General features: G+C 45.4%; 4 non-coding genes across 4 annotated transcripts; all 4 read right to left on the bottom strand.

Annotated features, from left to right (window-relative positions):
- Positions 1–2191: 2191 nt before the first annotated feature.
- trnay-gua (transfer RNA tyrosine (anticodon GUA)) lies at positions 2192–2278 on the bottom strand. The gene is given in 2 exon segments: positions 2192–2227; positions 2242–2278. It is a non-coding gene; the product is annotated as a tRNA-Tyr (tRNA).
- Positions 2279–3270: 992 nt separating this feature from the next.
- On the bottom strand, positions 3271–3357 carry trnay-gua (transfer RNA tyrosine (anticodon GUA)). Its single transcript is given in 2 exon segments — positions 3271–3306; positions 3321–3357. It is a non-coding gene; the product is annotated as a tRNA-Tyr (tRNA).
- A 2070-nt stretch (positions 3358–5427) lies between these two features.
- On the bottom strand, positions 5428–5514 carry trnay-gua (transfer RNA tyrosine (anticodon GUA)). The gene is given in 2 exon segments: positions 5428–5463; positions 5478–5514. It is a non-coding gene; the product is annotated as a tRNA-Tyr (tRNA).
- Positions 5515–9346: 3832 nt separating this feature from the next.
- On the bottom strand, positions 9347–9433 carry trnay-gua (transfer RNA tyrosine (anticodon GUA)). The gene is given in 2 exon segments: positions 9347–9382; positions 9397–9433. It is a non-coding gene; the product is annotated as a tRNA-Tyr (tRNA).
- Between the last annotated feature and the right edge of the window lie 3706 nt (positions 9434–13139).

Below are 13139 nucleotides of genomic sequence, written 5' to 3'. Positions count from 1 at the left end.
GCTTTGAATTGAGAATCTTGCTTTAAATCAAAATCCTGGAGAGTGCAGCTGATCCATTGGACTTCACAACTTGCAACTCAGGTATCAATGGCAGCAGAGTGCCTTGAGGACTTGATTTGTTTCAAAGCTGCACTTCATCTGATCTCCAAACAGAGGTCCATGTACTCTGCTCAAGATGTTGAGTGGAATAGAAATACAGGCTTTGCCTTGAGAATCTTGCTTTAAATCAAAATCCTGGAGAGTGCAGCTGATCCATTGGACTTCACAACTTGCAACTCAGGTATCAATGGCAGCAGAGTGCCTTGAGGACTTGATTTCTTTCAAAGCTGCACTTCATCTGATCTCCAAACAGAGGGCCCTGTACTCTGCTCAAGATGTTGAGTGCAAAAGAAATACAGGCTTTGCCTTGAGAATCTTGCTTTAAATCAAAATCCTGGAGAGTGCAGCTGATCCATTGGACTACACAACTTGCAACTCAGGTATCAATTGCAGCAGAGTGCCTTGAGGACTTGATTTCTTTCAAAGCTGCACTTCATCTGATCTCCAAACAAAGGGCCCCGTACTCTGCTCAAGATGTTGAGTGCAAAAGAAATCCAGGCTTTGCCTTGAGAATCTTGCTTTAAATCAAAATCCTGGAGAGTGCAGCTGATCCATTGGACTTCACAACTTGCAACTCAGGTATCAATGGCAGCAGAGTGCCTTGAGGACTTGATTTGTTTCAAAGCTGCACTTCATCTGATCTCTAAACAGAGGGCCCTTACTCTGCTCATGATGTTGAGTGGAAAAGAAATACAGGCTTTGCCTACAGGCTGACTCCTTGCAGCAGCGTGTCAATTACGTCTTAGACCTTTTGTTTCTTCTTAGCCCCATTGCATGTACAGAGTGTGGATGGAAAGGCGGTTTAGGGCTTGAAAGAGTCTTTCTGCAGGTCGCAGTGCAGCTGTTGTCCCTGGTGGTCTAGTGGCTAGGTTTCGGTGCTCTCACCGCTGCGGCATGAGTTTGATTCCCGGTCAGGGAAGTCCTCTGTTTTTTTTTGACAAAGTGGATGAGTCGGATTCTGTTGTGATTTGCCAAGCTTAGGGATTTAGCCAAATGACAAAGAAAATAAGACGTCCTTCGAGCCAAATTTGAACCAGCGACCTAAGGATGACCATTTTAATACCTACAGTCCTCCGCTCTACCAACTGAGCTATCGAAGGCAACCGAACACACCCCTTGAAATGCAAGTCAAATGGGAACATGGAAATGCTGTATTGCTTTGTGCCATCAATCCACTTGATTAGCCTTGAGAAACTTGCTTTAAATCAAAATCCTGGAGAGTCCAGCTGATCCATTGGACTTCACAACTTGCAACTCAGGTATCAATGGCAGCAGAGTGCCTTGAGGACTTGATTTCTTTCAAAGCTGCACTTCATCTGATCTCCAAACAGAGGTCCCTGTACTCTGCTCAAGATGTTGAGTGGAATAGAAATACAGGCTTTGCCTTGAGAATCTTGCTTTAAATCAAAATCCTGGAGAGTGCAGCTGATCCACTGGACTTCACAACTTGCAACTCAGGTATCAATGGCAGCAGAGTGCCTTGAGGACTTGATTTCTTTCAAAGCTGCACTTCATCTGATCTCCAAACAGAGGGCCCTGTACTCTGCTCAAGATGTTGAGTGCAAAAGAAATACAGGCTTTGCCTTGAGAATCTTGCTTTAAATCAAAATCCTGGAGAGTGCAGCTGATCCATTGGACTTCACAACTTGCAACTCAGGTATCAATGGCAGCAGAGTGCCTTGAGGACTTGATTTGTTTTAAAGCTGCACTTCATCTGATCTCCAAACAGAGGGCCCCGTACTCTGCTCAGGATGTTGAGTGGAAAAGAAATCCAGGCTTGGCCTACAGGCTGACTCCTTGCAGCAGCGTGTCAATTACGTCTTAGACCTTTTGTTTCTTCTTAGCCCTATTGCATGTACAGAGTGTGGATGGATAGGCGGTTTAGGGCTTGAAAGAGTCTTTCTCCAGTTCGCAGTGCAGCTGTTGTCCCTGGTGGTCTAGTGGCTAGGATTCGATGCTCTCACCGCCGTGTCCGGGGTTTGGTTCCCGGTCAGGGAAGTCCTCTGTTTCTTTTTGACAAAGTGGATGAGTCGGATTCTGTTGTGATTTGCCAAGCTTAGGGATTTAGCCAAATGACAAAGAAAATAAGATATCCTTCGAGCCGGATTTGAACCAGCGACCTAAGGATGGCCATTTTAATACCTACAGTCCTCCGCTCTACCAACTGAGCTATCGAAGGCAACCGAACACACCCCTTGAAATGCAAGTCAAATGGGAACATGGAAATGCTGTATTGCTTTGTGCCATCAATCCACTTGATTAGCCTTGAGAAACTTGCTTTAAATCAAAATCTTGGAGAGTGCAGCTGATCCATTGGACTACACAACTTGCAACTCAGGTATCAATGGCAGCAGAGTGCCTTGAGGACTTGATTTGTTTCAAAGCTGCACTTCATCTGATCTCCAAACAGAGGTCCATGTACTCTGCTCAAGATGTTGAGTGGAATAGAAATACAGGCTTTGAATTGAGAATCTTGCTTTAAATCAAAATCCTGGAGAGTGCAGCTGATCCATTGGACTTCACAACTTGCAACTCAGGTATCAATGGCAGCAGAGTGCCTTGAGGACTTGATTTCTTTCAAAGCTGCACTTCATCTGATCTCCAAACAGAGGGCCCTGTACTCTGCTCAAGATGTTGAGTGCAAAAGAAATACAGGCTTTGCCTTGAGAATCTTGCTTTAAATCAAAATCCTGGAGAGTGCAGCTGATCCATTGGACTTCACAACTTGCAACTCAGGTATCAATGGCAGCAGAGTGCCTTGAGGACTTGATTTGTTTTAAAGCTGCACTTCATCTGATCTCCAAACAGAGGGCCCCGTACTCTGCTCAGGATGTTGAGTGGAAAAGAAATCCAGGCTTGGCCTACAGGCTGACTCCTTGCAGCAGCGTGTCAATTACGTCTTAGACCTTTTGTTTCTTCTTAGCCCTATTGCATGTACAGAGTGTGGATGGATAGGCGGTTTAGGGCTTGAAAGAGTCTTTCTCCAGTTCGCAGTGCAGCTGTTGTCCCTGGTGGTCTAGTGGCTAGGATTCGATGCTCTCACCGCCGTGTCCGGGGTTTGGTTCCCGGTCAGGGAAGTCCTCTGTTTCTTTTTGACAAAGTGGATGAGTCGGATTCTGTTGTGATTTGCCAAGCTTAGGGATTTAGCCAAATGACAAAGAAAATAAGATATCCTTCGAGCCGGATTTGAACCAGCGACCTAAGGATGGCCATTTTAATACCTACAGTCCTCCGCTCTACCAACTGAGCTATCGAAGGCAACCGAACACACCCCTTGAAATGCAAGTCAAATGGGAACATGGAAATGCTGTATTGCTTTGTGCCATCAATCCACTTGATTAGCCTTGAGAAACTTGCTTTAAATCAAAATCTTGGAGAGTGCAGCTGATCCATTGGACTACACAACTTGCAACTCAGATATCAATTGCAGCAGAGTGCCTTGAGGACTTGATTTCTTTCAAAGCTGCACTTCATCTGATCTCCAAACAGAGGGCCCCGTACTCTGCTCAGGATGTTGAGTGGAAAAGAAATCCAGGCTTGGCCTACAGGCTGACTCCTTGCAGCAGCGTGTCAATTACGTCTTAGACCTTTTGTTTCTTCTTAGCCCTATTGCATGTACAGAGTGTGGATGGATAGGCGGTTTAGGGCTTGAAAGGGTCTTTCTCCAGTTCGCAGTGCAGCTGTTGTCCCTGGTGGTCTAGTGGCTAGGATTCGACGCTCTCACTGCTGCGGCAGGGGTTTGGTTCCCGGTCAGGGAAGTCCTCTGTTTCTTTTTGACAAAGTGGATGAGTCGGATTCTGTTGTGATTTGCCAAGCTTAGGGATTTAACCAAATGACAAAGAAAATAAGATGTCCTTCGAGCCGGATATGAACCAGCGAACTAAGGATGGCCATTTTAATACCTACAGTCCTCCGCTCTACCAACTGAGCTATCAAAGGCAACCAAACACACCCCTTGAAATGCAAGTCAAATGGGAACATGGAAATGCTGTATTACTTTGTGCCATCAATCCACTTGATTAGCCTTGAGAACCTTGCTTTAAATCAAAATACTGGAGAGTCCAGCTGATCCATTGGACTTCACAACTTGCAACTCAGGTATCAATGGCAGCAGAGTGCCTTGAGGACTTGATTTGTTTCAAAGCTGCACTTCATCTGATCTCCAAACAGAGGTCCCTGTACTCTGCTCAAGATGTTGAGTGGAATAGAAATAAAGGCTTTGCCTTGAGAATCGTGCTTTAAATCAAAATCCTGGAGAGTGCAGCTGATCCATTGGACTTCACAACTTGCAACTCAGGTATCAATGGCAGCAGAGTGCCTTGAGGACTTGATTTCTTTCAAAGCTGCACTTCATCTGATCTCCAAACAGAGGGCCCTGTACTCTGCTCAAGATGTTGAGTGGAATAGAAATACAGGCTTTGCCTTGAGAATCTTGCTTTAAATCAAAATCCTGGAGAGTGCAGCTGATCCATTGGACTTCACAACTTGCAACTCAGGTATCAATGGCAGCAGAGTGCCTTGAGGACTTGATTTCTTTCAAAGCTGCACTTCATCTGATCTCCAAACAGAGGGCCCTGTACTCTGCTCAAGATGTTGAGTGCAAAAGAAATACAGGCTTTGCCTTGAGAATCTTGCTTTAAATCAAAATCCTGGAGAGTGCAGCTGATCCATTGGACTACACAACTTGCAACTCAGGTATCAATTGCAGCAGAGTGCCTTGAGGACTTGATTTCTTTCAAAGCTGCACTTCATCTGATCTCCAAACAAAGGGCCCCGTACTCTGCTCAAGATGTTGAGTGCAAAAGAAATACAGGCTTTGCCTTGAGAATCTTGCTTTAAATCAAAATCCTGGAGAGTGCAGCTGATCCATTGGACTTCACAACTTGCAACTCAGGTATCAATGGCAGCAGAGTGCCTTGAGGACTTGATTTGTTTCAAAGCTGCACTTCATCTGATCTCTAAACAGAGGGCCCTTACTCTGCTCATGATGTTGAGTGGAAAAGAAATACAGGCTTTGCCTACAGGCTGACTCCTTGCAGCAGCGTGTCAATTACGTCTTAGACCTTTTGTTTCTTCTTAGCCCCATTGCATGTACAGAGTGTGGATGGAAAGGCGGTTTAGGGCTTGAAAGAGTCTTTCTGCAGGTCACAGTGCAGCTGTTGTCCCTGGTGGTCTAGTGGCTAGGATTCGGCGCTCTCACCGCTGCGGCCTGAGTTTGATTCCCGGTCAGGGAAGTCCTCTGTTTTTTTTTGACAAAGTGGATGAGTCGGATTCTGTTGTGATTTGCCAAGCTTAGGGATTTAGCCAAATGACAAAGAAAATAAGATGTCCTTCGAGCCGGATTTGAACCAGCGACCTAAGGATGACCATTTTAATACCTACAGTCCTCCGCTCTACCAACTGAGCTATCGAAGGCAACCGAACACACCCCTTGAAATGCAAGTCAAATGGGAACATGGAAATGCTGTATTGCTTTGTGCCATCAATCCACTTGATTAGCCTTGAGAAACTTGCTTTAAATCAAAATCCTGGAGAGTGCAGCTGATCCATTGGACTTCACTACTTGCAACTCAGGTATCAATGGCAGCAGAGTGCCTTGAGGACTTGATTTGTTTTAAAGCTGCACTTCATCTGATCTCCAAACAGATGGCCCCGTACTCTGCTCAGGATGTTGAGTGGAAAAGAAATACAGGATTTGCCTTCAGGCTGACTCCTTGCAGCAGCGTGTCAATTACGTTTTAGACCTTTTGTTTTTTCTTAGCCCAATTGCATGTACAGAGTGTGGATGGATAGCCGGTTTAGGGCTAGAAAGAGTCTTTCTCCAGTTCACAGTGCAGCTGTTGTAGCTGGTGGTCTAGTGGCTAGGCTTCGACGCTCTCACCGCCGCGGCCGGGGTTTGATTCCCGGTCAGAGAAGTCCTCTGTTTCTTTTTGACAAAGTGGATGCGTCGGATTCTGTTGTGATTTGCCAAGCTTAGGGATTTAACCAAATGAGAAAGAAAATAAGACGTCCTTCAAGCTGGATTTGAACCAGCGACCTAATGATGGCCAATTTAACACCTACAGTCCTCCGCTCTACCAACTGAGCTATCAAAGGCAACCGAACACACCCCTTGAAATGCAAGTCAAATGGGAACATGGAAATGCTGTATTGCTTTGTGCCATCAATCCACTTGATTAGCCTTGAGAAACTTGCTTTAAATCAAAATCCTGGAGAGTCCAGCTGATCCGTTGGACTTCACAACTTGCAACTCAGGTATCAATGGCAGCAGAGTGCCTTGAGGACTTGATTTGTTTCAAAGCTGCACTTCATCTGATCTCCAAACAGAGGTCCCTGTACTCTGCTCAAGATGTTGAGTGGAATAGAAATACAGGCTTTGCCTTGAGAATCTTGCTTTAAATCAAAATCCTGGAGAGTGCAGCTGATCCATTGGACTACACAACTTGCAACTCAGGTATCAATTGCAGCAGAGTGCCTTGAGGACTTGATTTCTTTCAAAGCTGCACTTCATCTGATCTCCAAACATAGGGCCCCGTACTCTGCTCAAGATGTTGAGTGCAAAAGAAATACAGGCTTTGCCTTGAGAATCTTGCTTTAAATCAAAATCCTGGAGAGTGCAGCTGATCCATTGGACTTCACAACTTGCAACTCAGGTATCAATGGCAGCAGAGTGCCTTGAGGACTTGATTTGTTTCAAAGCTGCACTTCATCTGATCTCTAAACAGAGGGCCCTTACTCTGCTCATGATGTTGAGTGGAAAAGAAATACAGGCTTTGCCTACAGGCTGACTCCTTGCAGCAGCGTGTCAATTACGTCTTAGACCATTTTTTTTTTCTTCTTAGCCCCATTGCATGTACAGAGTGTGGATGGATAGGCGGTTTAGGGCTTGAAAGAGTCTTTCTGCAGGTTGCGGTTCAGCTGTTGTCCCTGGTGGTCTAGTGGCTAGGATTAGGCGCTCTCACCGCCGCGGCCCGGGTTCGATTCCCGGTCAGGCAAGTCCTCTGTTTCTTTTTGACAAAGTGGATGAGTCGGATTCTGTTGTGATTTGCCAAGCTTAGGGATTTAACCAAATGAGAAAGAAAATAAGACGTCCTTCGAGCTGGATTTGAACCAGCGACCTAATGATGGCCAATTTAACACCTACAGTCCTCCGCTCTACCAACTGAGCTATCAAAGGCAACCGAACACACCCCTTGAAATGCAAGTCAAATGGGAACATGGAAATGCTGTATTGCTTTGTGCCATCAATCCACTTGATTAGCCTTGAGAAACTTGCTTTAAATCAAAATCCTGGAGAGTCCAGCTGATCCGTTGGACTTCACAACTTGCAACTCAGGTATCAATGGCAGCAGAGTGCCTTGAGGACTTGATTTGTTTCAAAGCTGCACTTCATCTGATCTCCAAACAGAGGTCCCTGTACTCTGCTCAAGATGTTGAGTGGAATAGAAATACAGGCTTTGCCTTGAGAATCTTGCTTTAAATCAAAATCCTGGAGAGTGCAGCTGATCCATTGGACTACACAACTTGCAACTCAGGTATCAATTGCAGCAGAGTGCCTTGAGGACTTGATTTCTTTCAAAGCTGCACTTCATCTGATCTCCAAACATAGGGCCCCGTACTCTGCTCAAGATGTTGAGTGCAAAAGAAATACAGGCTTTGCCTTGAGAATCTTGCTTTAAATCAAAATCCTGGAGAGTGCAGCTGATCCATTGGACTTCACAACTTGCAACTCAGGTATCAATGGCAGCAGAGTGCCTTGAGGACTTGATTTGTTTCAAAGCTGCACTTCATCTGATCTCTAAACAGAGGGCCCTTACTCTGCTCATGATGTTGAGTGGAAAAGAAATACAGGCTTTGCCTACAGGCTGACTCCTTGCAGCAGCGTGTGAATTACGTCTTAGACCTTTTGTTTCTTCTTAGCCCCATTGCATGTACAGAGTGTGGATGGATAGGCGGTTTAGGGCTTGAAAGAGTCTTTCTCCAGTTCGCAGTGCAGCTGTTGTCCCTGGTGGTCTAGTGGCTAGGATTCGACGCTCTCACCGCCGCTGCCGGGGTTTGGTTCCCGGTCAGGGAAGTCCTCTGTTTCTTTTTGACAAAGTGGATGAGTCGGATTCTGTTGTGATTTGCCAAGCTTAGGGATTTAACCAAATGACAAAGAAAATAAGATGTCCTTCGAGCCGGATTTGAACCAGCGAACTAAGGATGGCCATTTTAATACCTACAGTCCTCCGCTCTCCCAACTGAGCTATCAAAGGCAACCAAACACACCCCTTGAAATGCAAGTCAAATGGGAACATGGAAATGCTGTATTACTTTGTGCCATCAATCCACTTGATTAGCCTTGAGAACCTTGCTTTAAATCAAAATCCTGAAGAGTCCAGCTGATCCATTGGACTTCACAACTTGCAACTCAGGTATCAATGGCAGCAGAGTGCCTTGAGGACTTGATTTGTTTCAAAGCTGCACTTCATCTGATCTCCAAACAGAGGTCCATGTACTCTGCTCAAGATGTTGAGTGGAATAGAAATACAGGCTTTGAATTGAGAATCTTGCTTTAAATCAAAATCCTGGAGAGTGCAGCTGATCCATTGGACTTCACAACTTGCAACTCAGGTATCAATGGCAGCAGAGTGCCTTGAGGACTTGATTTCTTTCAAAGCTGCACTTCATCTGATCTCCAAACAGAGGGCCCTGTACTCTGCTCAAGATGTTGAGTGCAAAAGAAATACAGGCTTTGCCTTGAGAATCTTGCTTTAAATCAAAATCCTGGAGAGTGCAGCTGATCCATTGGACTTCACAACTTGCAACTCAGGTATCAATGGCAGCAGAGTGCCTTGAGGACTTGATTTGTTTTAAAGCTGCACTTCATCTGATCTCCAAACAGAGGGCCCCGTACTCTGCTCAGGATGTTGAGTGGAAAAGAAATCCAGGCTTGGCCTACAGGCTGACTCCTTGCAGCAGCGTGTCAATTACGTCTTAGACCTTTTGTTTCTTCTTAGCCCTATTGCATGTACAGAGTGTGGATGGATAGGCGGTTTAGGGCTTGAAAGAGTCTTTCTCCAGTTCGCAGTGCAGCTGTTGTCCCTGGTGGTCTAGTGGCTAGGATTCGATGCTCTCACCGCCGTGTCCGGGGTTTGGTTCCCGGTCAGGGAAGTCCTCTGTTTCTTTTTGACAAAGTGGATGAGTCGGATTCTGTTGTGATTTGCCAAGCTTAGGGATTTAGCCAAATGACAAAGAAAATAAGATATCCTTCGAGCCGGATTTGAACCAGCGACCTAAGGATGGCCATTTTAATACCTACAGTCCTCCGCTCTACCAACTGAGCTATCGAAGGCAACCGAACACACCCCTTGAAATGCAAGTCAAATGGGAACATGGAAATGCTGTATTGCTTTGTGCCATCAATCCACTTGATTAGCCTTGAGAAACTTGCTTTAAATCAAAATCTTGGAGAGTGCAGCTGATCCATTGGACTACACAACTTGCAACTCAGATATCAATTGCAGCAGAGTGCCTTGAGGACTTGATTTCTTTCAAAGCTGCACTTCATCTGATCTCCAAACAGAGGGCCCCGTACTCTGCTCAAGATGTTGAGTGCAAAAGAAATACAGGCTTTGCCTTGAGAATCTTGCTTTAAATCAAAATCCTGGAGAGTGCAGCTGATCCATTGGACTTCACAACTTGCAACTCAGGTATCAATGGCAGCAGAGTGCCTTGAGGACTTGATTTGTTTCAAAGCTGCACTTCATCTGATCTCTAAACAGAGGGCCCTTACTCTGCTCATGATGTTGAGTGGAAAAGAAATACAGGCTTTGCCTTGAGAATCTTGCTTTAAATCAAAATCCTGGAGAGTGCAGCTGATCCATTGGACTTCACAACTTGCAACTCAGGTATCAATGGCAGCAGAGTGCCATGAGGACTTGATTTGTTTTAAAGCTGCACTTCATCTGATCTCCAAACAGAGGGCCCCGTACTCTGCTCAGGATGTTGAGTGGAAAAGAAATCCAGGCTTGGCCTACAGGCTGACTCCTTGCAGCAGCGTGTCAATTACGTCTTAGACCTTTTGTTTCTTCTTAGCCCTATTGCATGTACAGAGTGTGGATGGATAGGCGGTTTAGGGCTTGAAAGGGTCTTTCTCCAGTTCGCAGTGCAGCTGTTGTCCCTGGTGGTCTAGTGGCTAGGATTCGACGCTCTCACCGCCGCAGCCGGGGTTTGGTTCCCGGTCAGGGAAGTCCTCTGTTTCTTTTTGACAAAGTGGATGAGTCGGATTCTGTTGTGATTTGCCAAGCTTAGGGATGTAACCAAATGACAAAGAAAATAAGATGTCCTTCGAGCCGGATTTGAACCAGCGAACTAAGGATGGCCATTTTAATACCTACAGTCTTCCGCTCTACCAACTGAGCTATCGAAGGCAACCAAACACACCCCTTGAAATGCAAGTCAAATGGGAACATGGAAATGCTGTATTACTTTGTGCCATCAATCCACTTGATTAGCCTTGAGAACCTTGCTTTAAATCAAAATCCTGGAGAGTCCAGCTGATCCATTGGACTTCACAACTTGCAACTCAGGTATCAATGGCAGCAGAGTGCCTTGAGGACTTGATTTGTTTCAAAGCTGCACTTCATCTGATCTCCAAACAGAGGTCCCTGTACTCTGCTCAAGATGTTGAGTGGAATAGAAATAAAGGCTTTGCCTTGAGAATCTTGCTTTAAATCAAAATCCTGGAGAGTGCAGCTGATCCATTGGACTTCACAACTTGCAACTCAGGTATCAATGGCAGCAGAGTGCCTTGAGGACTTGATTTCTTTCAAAGCTGCACTTCATCTGATCTCCAAACAGAGGGCCCTGTACTCTGCTCAAGATGTTGAGTGCAAAAGAAATACAGGCTTTGCCTTGAGAATCTTGCTTTAAATCAAAATCCTGGAGAGTGCAGCTGATCCATTGGACTACACAACTTGCAACTCAGGTATCAATTGCAGCAGAGTGCCTTGAGGACTTCATTTCTTTCAAAGCTGCACTTCATCTGATCTCCAAACAGTGGGCCCCGTACTCTGCTCAAGATGTTGAGTGTAAAAGAAATACAGGCTTTGCCTTGAGAAACTTGCTTTAAATCAAAATCCTGGAGAGTGCAGCTGATCCATTGGACTACACAACTTGCAACTCAGGTATCAATTGCAGCAGAGTGCCTTGAGGACTTGATTTCTTTCAAAGCTGCACTTCATCTGATCTCCAAACAGAGGGCCCCGTACTCTGCTCAAGATGTTGAGTGCAAAAGAAATACAGGCTTTGCCCTGAGAATCTTGCTTTAAATCAAAATCCTGGAGAGTGCAGCTGATCCATTGGACTTCACAACTTGCAACTCAGGTATCAATGGCAGCAGAGTGCCTTGAGGACTTGATTTGTTTCAAAGCTGCACTTCATCTGATCTCTAAACAGAGGGCCCTTACTCTGCTCATGATGTTGAGTGGAAAAGAAATACAGGCTTTGCCTTGAGAATCTTGCTTTAAATCAAAATCCTGGAGAGTGCAGCTGATCCATTGGACTTCACAACTTGCAACTCAGGTATCAATGGCAGCAGAGTGCCTTGAGGACTTGATTTGTTTTAAAGCTGCACTTCATCTGATCTCCAAACAGAGGGCCCCGTACTCTGCTCAGGATGTTGAGTGGAAAAGAAATCCAGGCTTGGCCTACAGGCTGACTCCTTGCAGCAGCGTGTCAATTACGTCTTAGACCTTTTGTTTCTTCTTAGCCCTATTGCATGTACAGAGTGTGGATGGATAGGCGGTTTAGGGCTTGAAAGGGTCTTTCTCCAGTTCGCAGTGCAGCTGTTGTCCCTGGTGGTCTAGTGGCTAGGATTCGACGCTCTCACCGCCGCAGCCGGGGTTTGGTTCCCGGTCAGGGAAGTCCTCTGTTTCTTTTTGACAAAGTGGATGAGTCGGATTCTGTTGTGATTTGCCAAGCTTAGGGATGTAACCAAATGACAAAGAAAATAAGATGTCCTTCGAGCCGGATTTGAACCAGCGAACTAAGGATGGCCATTTTAATACCTACAGTCCTCCGCTCTACCAACTGAGCTATCGAAGGCAACCAAACACACCCCTTGAAATGCAAGTCAAATGGGAACATGGAAATGCTGTATTACTTTGTGCCATCAATCCACTTGATTAGCCTTGAGAACCTTGCTTTAAATCAAAATCCTGGAGAGTCCAGCTGATCCATTGGACTTCACAACTTGCAACTCAGGTATCAATGGCAGCAGAGTGCCTTGAGGACTTGATTTGTTTCAAAGCTGCACTTCATCTGATCTCCAAACAGAGGTCCCTGTACTCTGCTCAAGATGTTGAGTGGAATAGAAATAAAGGCTTTGCCTTGAGAATCTTGCTTTAAATCAAAATCCTGGAGAGTGCAGCTGATCCATTGGACTTCACAACTTGCAACTCAGGTATCAATGGCAGCAGAGTGCCTTGAGGACTTGATTTCTTTCAAAGCTGCACTTCATCTGATCTCCAAACAGAGGGCCCTGTACTCTGCTCAAGATGTTGAGTGCAAAAGAAATACAGGCTTTGCCTTGAGAATCTTGCTTTAAATCAAAATCCTGGAGAGTGCAGCTGATCCATTGGACTACACAACTTGCAACTCAGGTATCAATTGCAGCAGAGTGCCTTGAGGACTTCATTTCTTTCAAAGCTGCACTTCATCTGATCTCCAAACAGTGGGCCCCGTACTCTGCTCAAGATGTTGAGTGTAAAAGAAATACAGGCTTTGCCTTGAGAAACTTGCTTTAAATCAAAATCCTGGAGAGTGCAGCTGATCCATTGGACTACACAACTTGCAACTCAGGTATCAATTGCAGCAGAGTGCCTTGAGGACTTGATTTCTTTCAAAGCTGCACTTCATCTGATCTCCAAACATAGGGCCCCGTACTCTGCTCAAGATGTTGAGTGCAAAAGAAATACAGGCTTTGCCTTGAGAATCTTGCTTTAAATCAAAATCCTGGAGAGTGCAGCTGATCCATTGGACTTCACAACTTGCAACTC

This window comes from Salminus brasiliensis, chromosome 3 (genome assembly GCF_030463535.1).
Source record: "Salminus brasiliensis chromosome 3, fSalBra1.hap2, whole genome shotgun sequence".
Taxonomy (NCBI): Eukaryota; Metazoa; Chordata; class Actinopteri; order Characiformes; family Bryconidae; genus Salminus; species Salminus brasiliensis.
This window is presented reverse-complemented; position numbering and strand designations above follow the sequence as displayed.